We start from the raw sequence: 9,127 nt of genomic DNA on the forward strand, positions 1-9,127 counted from the left end.
TCTTCTCTTGTAAGAAAAGGTGTATTATCACCCTCATACTTTAAATTCATTTCTCGAATCAATCTTGTAAAGCAATTCATTTTTGGTGTAAATCTCAAAGAATTATATTCCTTTTTCTATTTTTTATTATCATTAATTAGAAGATAATCACAGAATATGCATTGTTTATAGGCATTTGACTGTTTAATCCCAGTCTTTCACATGCAGAACAATTCTCAAATTTGTCATGTGGAGAATCAGGAAATTCAAGCGGCTCAAAATCTAGTAAACTATTCATATTTATAAAGTAAAACTTTCCTTCAAATAAAGTTCATCTTTGGTGCTTTCACAATCATCTAAAAAACTACTTTCATAACTGTCGTTTGAACACAAACTCTCGGTATCATAACTGTCTTCTGTTCCAACAGAGATACTATCATCACTCTCATGATCTTCAAAATCTTCAGTTTAATAATGACTCATATTTAATTCATAGAAAAAAAAAACATTACCATCTATATCTATATACTTTTTTCATTAACAGATTCAACTACTACATTTTTTATATTAAAGGCAATTTGAAAATGGTCCTTAACAGCTATTGAATAAAACATCATTTCACCTGATATATTGACATCCTTTATTTCATCAAGATTTAAATCTTTAGGGTTGTTGAAAAAAATACAAATTTCTCCTTGCATATTTCAGATGGTCTTATCTTTTCTTTCTAAAACTTCATCCATGAGGTTTTTCTTTTTTGATACTTTTTCTTGTTTCATTGCTTTTTCTAGTCTTGAATATATTGCCAGAAGGAGAGGAGAAACTTTTGTTAGAGCTACTTTAATTGATGTTCTTCCAGATATACTAAAAGCCCTTCCACTGAAGGAAATTGAAGAACTCATATTATTCACCATAATTGTTTTTATCCAATAGATGTTATAATTATCTTTATTCAATTTTACTTCCTCGACATATTTCTCAGTATCTTTCACAAATGAAGAGAGTGATTGAAACTTGTCTTTTGTGTCTTGATAAATTATATTTATAAATTGTATTTATCAAGTAAAAAAAGTTGAAGGACAAAATGGTTTTAAGCACAGATTCACCTACATATTAAACGGAATTTTCATCAACAAAATTTTATTTTAAGCAAAGTTTTGTTATATAAATATGGTGAATACAACATACTGCAACGTTTGTAATTATGAATATAAATGTTATTAAAAAAAAACACCTTCAAACCAACAAACACACATTCAATGTTTTCAGACAAATATCTCCACTTGACCAAGAAACAAAACATTGTGATAGATGTGATAATGATATTCTTTAAAAATGTTTTTATAATAAACACCTTCAATTAGGCAAACACAAGAAGAATGAAGAAAGGGAAGGTGCCACTTAATTCTCCATTGAAAACACTGATGGGGCATTTAAAGAGAGAGAGAGAACCGTTTTTACAGCCATTTTTCCCTGCTGTGCAGGGGTTTGGCTTTTTCTTGAGGCAATGTTTTTTTATGGCCGGATGCCCTTCCTGACGCCAACCCTGGTCGCCTCTTACGACACACAGGGATATGGTACACCTATTCTAACCGGGGCATACACCGGGACCAGTACACTGGCACTCATTTCGCCGACCTCGGAAGGATGACAGGCTGAGTCAACCCCCTGGTGTTAATTCAGCAGCCAACGGGGCTTGAACTCAGGACACTGGGATCCCAAGCCGCCACCCTAACCACTAAGCCAACACCAGGCTTGATGGGGCATTTAAAGGACATATAAAAAAATAAGATTGTTTTGCTTTCAAGACCGTGTGCCATCTTCAATCATTGAAGCTGTTGATATGGTTAAACAAAGTGTTGAAACGATAATTAAAAACACATGTAGTGAAATGAAAACTTTTATGTTTTATATGGGAGTAAAATTGAATATGGTATGAGAAGGTGATGAAACTACTCCCTATATGAGGACAAACCCTCACGAACTTTATTTTATCATTTCAAGATTTTGAAAGATGTGATGTTTACGATGAACTCCAGAGACAAGAACAAGATGTTGATAACACTGTAGTCGGTAGTGGATTTGCTATTACAAAAATAATCTATTTAGATATACACATCTTAAAATCAGATCCTCTTCAAGCTTTTTCTTATATTGATTTACCAAAAGAGATAAAACTTAAGAAAGCAGTTGTTAATATTCAAAACAAAGATAATAAATGTTTTTTATGGTCTGTTCTTGCTCACATACATCCTCCACAATGGAAACCTGAAAGGGTTGAACATTATAAAAAATACGAGAATACATTAAATGTTAAAGATTTAAAGTTTCCAATGTCATAAAGAAATTTTCCTAAATTTGAAAAAATGAATAATCTATCTGTTAATGTATATGGATTGACGGATACAAACAAAGTTCAGATATTAAAAATTTCAAACTATGAAAATGATGAAACACACATTGACCTTCTCTACTTTACTTCAAAGGAAAAATCACATTATGCTTTCATCAAAAAATTATCAAGACTAACCAAATCACAACTATACAAGAGAAAATGTAAAACGTATCCTTGTAAGAGATGTCTCAACTCCTTTCACACAAAAGAATGATTAAATAAACATTCAAAATATTGTAGTAATCATATATCAACCATAATCAATTTACCAAAAGCAGGTTCAAACATATCATTCAAAGATTTTAACAAATCCATAAAAAAAATCCATTTACGATATATGCTGATTTTGAAAGTATCTTTGAAAAGATAGATACTGTTTCTCCAAATCCAAATAAATCATACACAAATAAATATCAAAAACATGCTCCTTGTGGTTTCTGTTATTATATCAAATCATCTGTTGGTGATGAATACAACAAGTTAGAACTGTATAGAGGAGAAGATACCTCAGAAGAGTTTGCAAGACGATTGGAAAAAGACTGCATAAGACTAAGAGAAATAATGGTTAAAACCTATAAACCAGTGGTTCCCAACCTTTTTCCACTTGATTGAGTACCACTTGGAGGTCCCATACCGTCGCTGCGTACCACCTGGTTTCAGAAAAACTCAATTCGATAAGATATCAATTTATTCACAAGTAGAACACAAATGAACTAACTGTCAACAAAGAACAAAATTTAATGCGAGGGCTGCATCTGTTTCTTCTCCACCAGCTGGTCTATGCGGGGAATAACTTTGCTCACAGCACATCAGAAATCATGCCCGGGCGCAGCAAGACGGTTCTGGCTCTTTGACTTGATGCTCATCATGGCTGAGAACCCCTGCTCGCACTCCCACGTAGAGTGGAAAACCAGTAGCTGGGGAACAGCGTGATGGGCTAGTGTCGGGTACGAGGAGGCCATGGTCACCCAGAAGTTCGTAGGAGAGCATTCCTTGTGCTTCGTCTTTGCTGTCTCGTCAGCCTGGATATTTATGAGCTCCTCTTGTTCCCTTGACAAAGGCAATGCATGAAATGACGTCCCACAGTCAGTCGAACAAGAATCCATTTGCTGCGGACCTTCAGAAGAAAATAAGATGTTTCACTTCACTGGAGGATAATTTTATAATTGTAGAAGCCACACTGCTTGACCCCAGATTCAAGAGGCATGGTGGATTATTGGGTGTCGATGCCATTGATAAGACAAAGGACAGACTAATCAATGAAATGGCACAGACAGAGGAAGCACATATCAGTGAAGAACTTCACTTTGAACTGATCCATCAACAACTACAGACAAACAGCCAGGTCCCTGTGAGGATGAACCTTTGGGGCCATTTTGATGACAAGATCACACAAGCAAAAGCTTCATGATCGGCATGGGCATAAGCCATTGTTGAAATGCAGAGACTGGAGGAAGACAACATCCTGAGGGCTGGTGATCCTCTGCTCTGGTGGAGGGTGAATGAATCATCATTTCCCAAGCTTGACAAACTGACCAGAAAATACCTTTGTGCTCCTGCAACTTCTGTTCCAGCTGAGCGCATGTTTTCCAAAACAGGGGAGTTGACATCAGGAAAAAGGAACAGGATAAAGCCCCAAAATGTGGATATGATAAACCCCCAAAATGTTCTTGAACAAGAATAATAATTTATAATTTTTTGCAAACCACTTTTATTGCTATTGAAATTTGCCATTTAGATACAATTGATATTTTTTTCATTGTATTGTTTTATTTTTTGAATCATTGTTTTCTGTAAAAATTGAGATTATTCCTTGTGAGCCTCAACAAACTCTTTACTGTTCTCAATTAAAAACAAAGATTGATGACTCAAAGAAAACACTCCCACGCTTCCACCATCCCTTCTCAACATCAGTCGTATGTAATAGTTCCCACCCAAACAATCAAAAAAGAAAACGAAAAAAATACTCCATTCCATCGATTCCGAGAAAAAAGTACTCGGAATCTAACTTGATTCCAAAATTCCAGGAATCGCCCATCACTAACACACACACACACACACACACACACACACACACACACACACACACACACACACACACACACACACACACACACACACACACTCACACACACACACACACACACACACACACACACACACACACACACACACACACACACACACACACACACACACGATCTATAATAGAAAATGCTCGCGTGCCATCTGCCGAGCGGCGCGAAGTTGTTTGAACTATTACGGAGTAAACCTGCCTGATGCCATGTACACGTTTGTCACCACCTAGTCTCTTGTTCCTCATATTGTCGGTGAAACACACTACAGTCAGGTTAAAGAAAATAACGGCATATTACAAGTACAAAGGAGAGTTCATAAAGCTCAAAATACCATGGGTTCTCGAATAACAACTAAATCCCGTTCCTGAGCACTTCGAATGACTCTTGTAAATCACCGATGCAATCAGTTTAGCGATTTAATCAAACAATAAAGCACCTTGCATGGAGGAGTTTCCAAAGCTCTAAACTCTCACATTTTACCCTCGCCGAAGAAGAGGGTATTGCATTTGGGTCTGTTTGTCTGTTTGTCCGCACAGAACTTTCGTGTTTTTCTCCGCAGCCGCTTGTCGGATTGAGACGAAATTTTCAACATCGGTGCGACTACTCATGTTGAATGCTGTAATGATAATTATGACGTCATAGGTCACGTGGTGTGGCAGCCATGTTGGAAAAACAGAAAAAAAATTTGGACCTTTGGACCAAGGAAAAAATTGAAACTTGGCAGGTAGCAAGTACTCCTCATGGGGCATGAGTGATTTTTTTATGACGTAATAGGTGCCTTTATGACGTGACGGATCTATGACATCATAATTGCATATGTAGAACGCTACATCCGATCAGTATGAAAATTTTATAGGGTCATCTAGGGATAAAATGGTCACAAAAATTTGTTTGTTGACATCATCGGTCACGTGATTCGGCAACCAAATTTTTTGTGAAAAAACCTTCAAAAATCTTCTCAGAAATGGCTGAACAGATCGAGGCAAAACTTTACACATATGACTGCCTATCCATGAGGAATAAAAGGTTCACACATACGTCATAAATCACATTGTTTGGCAGCTAGATTTTATTTACCCTACAACATATAAAAATCTTATTCTCCAGAACGGCTGGACAGATCAATGGGAAACTTCACACAAATGTTCCCCAAGGAATGCGTGTACAAGGTTGTTCAGGAATAATTGATGTCACATGGTTTGGCAGCCATATTGGATTTAAGAAAAATATTAAATGTTTTCTCTGGAACCGCTTAATCAATCAAAGTGAAATTTTACAATTGTGATCTGGTAGTGATGGGGAATACATGTTTTAAATTTCAACTTCATCGGACACATGGTCTGGCAGCCAGTATTATTTTATTTTTACCTCCGCCACCAAAGGTGAAGGAGGTTATGTTTTCACTCCTTTCTGTCTGTGACTTGCAAAATCGAAGGTTTTTCAAGTGAATTGGTTAGTAGATTTTATGATTCCATCTGTCTGTCTATCGCCTACAGGTCACAACTTAAAACAGATCTTCACGAAACTTCACCAAGTTGTAGAGGTTGTCTCAAATGAGAAGCCTATTGATCTTGAGGTCAAAGGTCAATGGTCATCGTGAGGTCAGATTTCTAAAATCGTCAATTTTCATCCGATTGACTTGAAATTTGAACAAGATTTGCATATTGCATCACTTAATTGGGAAAGCAACTATTTTTGATGTCAAAATGTCAACTGAAGGTCAAACTTCTAAAACCGGCAAATTTAATTCTGAGCAATCATCAATATTTATCCGATTAACGTGAAAATTAAGCAGCAATTGCATAGTGCATCACTGAATTTGGAAACCAACTTTATTTTTAGGTCAAAAGGTCAAACTTCTAAAATAATCAATTGCAATCTGAAAAATAATCAATTTTCTTCCGATTGGCCTGAGCTTTGATGAAGATTGTCAATTTTAATCTTCATGAAATGGACAATTTGATGTATCCATGGCAATCTTTGGAGAAGGGGGTTGATTTTGCAAGTATCATGCTCTGCATGACATCTTTTTCTTGTTTGTCTGTTTGCCTGTGTGCAGGATATCTCAAAAAGATGTGGACCGAATCTGGATGAAGTTTGTTGGGCAGGCTGGGTGTGTGACGAGGACGAAATGATTAGATTTTGGTGAAGATCCGGATCCGGATCCAACTACTAGAATTTTTTAAGTGAATCTTCACCATTGAGAGATTGGGCCAAAAACGATACATAGCACAATATCTCAAAAGGTTGTGGACAGATTTCGATGAAACTTGGTGGACAGGTTGAGTGTGTGACAAGGAATAATTGATTCAATTTTGATGAAGATCCTGATCCGGATCTGACAATTTTTTTAATTCATTCACCATTGAGAGATCGGGCCAAAATTGATATATAGCACAATATCTGGGCTGTTTCACAATGAGGGCACCAAGTTTGTCTCACAACCACTAAAAATTCAAACTCAATATTTTTATTTCTCCAAATCCAACATTGTTAATTACAATACTTAAATACAAATTTTTGGAGCATCTGAATGAATATTTCTTATTAAAAATAATACCCCAAGGATGTTCCGAGAGTATTTTTTAAACTACAAGTCATTAATACAATTCAACTATAACCACCAGTGTTGTAACAAGATAAATTACATAAATGTAAATACCTTTTACTGATAATGGATATTCATGACAATGTCAACCTTACAAAACATCAAAATTTATAGCCAGCAGATAGTTTCCTTATAACTCGTGGCAGTTCAGGTGTTTCCGGAGAGAACACATTTTTGATGGACACATGTAAGGCAATCAGTGCAGGCCATGCAAATAGAAGGTTATTGGTTACACTCAAACTTTGTAGCATAATATCAGTGCAGGTATATACACATTTGGTAAAACACACAATAAACTTTTTAAAAGACCCTTTATTTATATAAAAAAAATTTTTTCTACAATATGCATTTCTGGAGAGGACATTTTTTGACGGACGAACGGTAGGACATATTTATTGAGGGTTAAATAAATATTCATAGTCTGAAATGAATATGATGTGGACAAAGTACAGAAGAGGTACTAAATTGATGAAACAACAAATAAAAGTCCCAATTTCTGCTTGTATTTGTTTATACATTGTGAATGCAATGTACCTGGAGAAAATGAGACAGCTATTTGTCAAAAAAAAATGGCAATTTTTATGCCATTCTGCCAAAAATTGACATTTTTTTGTCAAATAAAAAGTGGTCCAAGTTGTGCCATCACTAACTAGTACCAACTACTGGCCCTAATGACAGAGATACTACAGCCTCTCATTTAGCTATTTAGCATGCAAGGGTACAAAATACCAGAAATTACCATGACTGTGAAACAGCCCATCTCAAAAAGTTGTGGACGGATTCGGACGAAACTGGGTGGTCACGTTGGGTGTGTGACAAGGAAGAATTGATTCGATTTTGGTGAAGATGTGAAATCCGAATCCCATAATTTTTTCAGTGATTCTTAACCATTGAGAGATTGGGCTAAACCGATATATCACACGATATCTCAAAAAGTTGTGGACGGATCTGGATAAAATTTGGTGGACAAGTTCAGGTGTGTCGGAAGGAGGAATTGATTCGATTTTGGTGAAGATCCGAATCCGGATCTGGATACGAGAATTATTTAATCTTTAAAGTGATTCGTCACCATTGAGAGATAGGGCCAAAAACGACATAGTACGATATTGCATGATATTTCAAAAATGTATTGGGCCCGACATATTCTCGTGGATCAGGTATTACGTGGCGGAGGTACGCGCTCTACTGAGTGCCCTTGTCGTCAGATCTGGGTCTCATTAATTTTGCAACACCAGTACACAAACACCACACAAAACAAGTCCTGGCGAGGATCTGCAATCTCTGATTGCTCTGTTTCTTGTTGATGAAGCAAAAATCCGACCGACGTTGTGAAAACTGTACTTACAATCACTTTGATTGACTCAAGTCACTCGGTGGTTGTTGTTGTTGTTTTTTTCCTCCAATCCTAGAGGACGATGTCGAGTCACCACCACCAATGCGCTTTGCTGTAAATTGTTGTTGTCTTTGAAACCCGTAGACGCCCAAGTATAATACTAAAAATGCTTTTTGGCATTTCACTGGTAATATTAGAACAAAAACCTCCAAAGTTGGTGGATCACGATCTTCGTCTAAAACCACACTCGGTGACGTCATGGTTAGAGCTTCCGTTCTCAGTGTGGGCGGTTGGTGGTTCGAATCCCGCGGCCAAATTATATTAAAGATTTTTTTTTAAATGGTGCGTGCCGTTTCCTTTATCGATGCTCAGCAATAAAAAGGGATACAGCACAGACAAACAATCATAGGTTGGCAACCATTGCACAGGCTTCTTGGGCGTGACGTAACCCTTCTTGTGAGGTAGTGACACCTCAGGTCAATTCCAGAAGAAATATGTCAACAACATGAATTCGGACGAACGTGTATGTACATGCAGGCGCACAAGAAATGATAATCATCGTATTATCCTGGAAGAACCCATTAAACCGAATGCAAGAGTGGAAAAATCATGCGCGGTGCGAATTTGTCGCCACCTAGCGCCATCTTGGTAGGCCCAATCGAAGCTGATATTTGTCCTAGCAATATGGCGGCGTGTGCGCAGAAAATTGTCAATGCGGTGGCGCTACAACGGTG

The 9,127-nt window shown here is 36.9% G+C and overlaps 1 protein-coding gene across 4 annotated transcripts in view; it reads right to left on the reverse strand.

The window, feature by feature from the left end:
- The window catches only part of SIRT4 (sirtuin 4), a 143,547-nt gene that overhangs the window by 133,856 nt on the left and 564 nt on the right, over nucleotides 1-9,127 (reverse strand). Inside the window, exon 1 of one of the 4 annotated variants that reach the window (XM_085879555.1) lies at nucleotides 8,406-9,080. The exons of the other annotated variants lie outside the window; for them this stretch is intronic. The gene's annotated coding sequence lies outside the window, so the exon portion shown is untranslated. Of the gene's footprint in view, nucleotides 1-8,405; nucleotides 9,081-9,127 lie in introns of those variants that run through there. 4 annotated transcript variants of the gene reach the window in all.

Source organism: Eptatretus burgeri, chromosome 4, assembly GCF_056783735.1.
Source record: "Eptatretus burgeri isolate ZD-2024b chromosome 4, Ebu_testis_v1, whole genome shotgun sequence".
In the NCBI taxonomy this organism is placed as follows: Eukaryota; Metazoa; Chordata; class Myxini; order Myxiniformes; family Myxinidae; genus Eptatretus; species Eptatretus burgeri.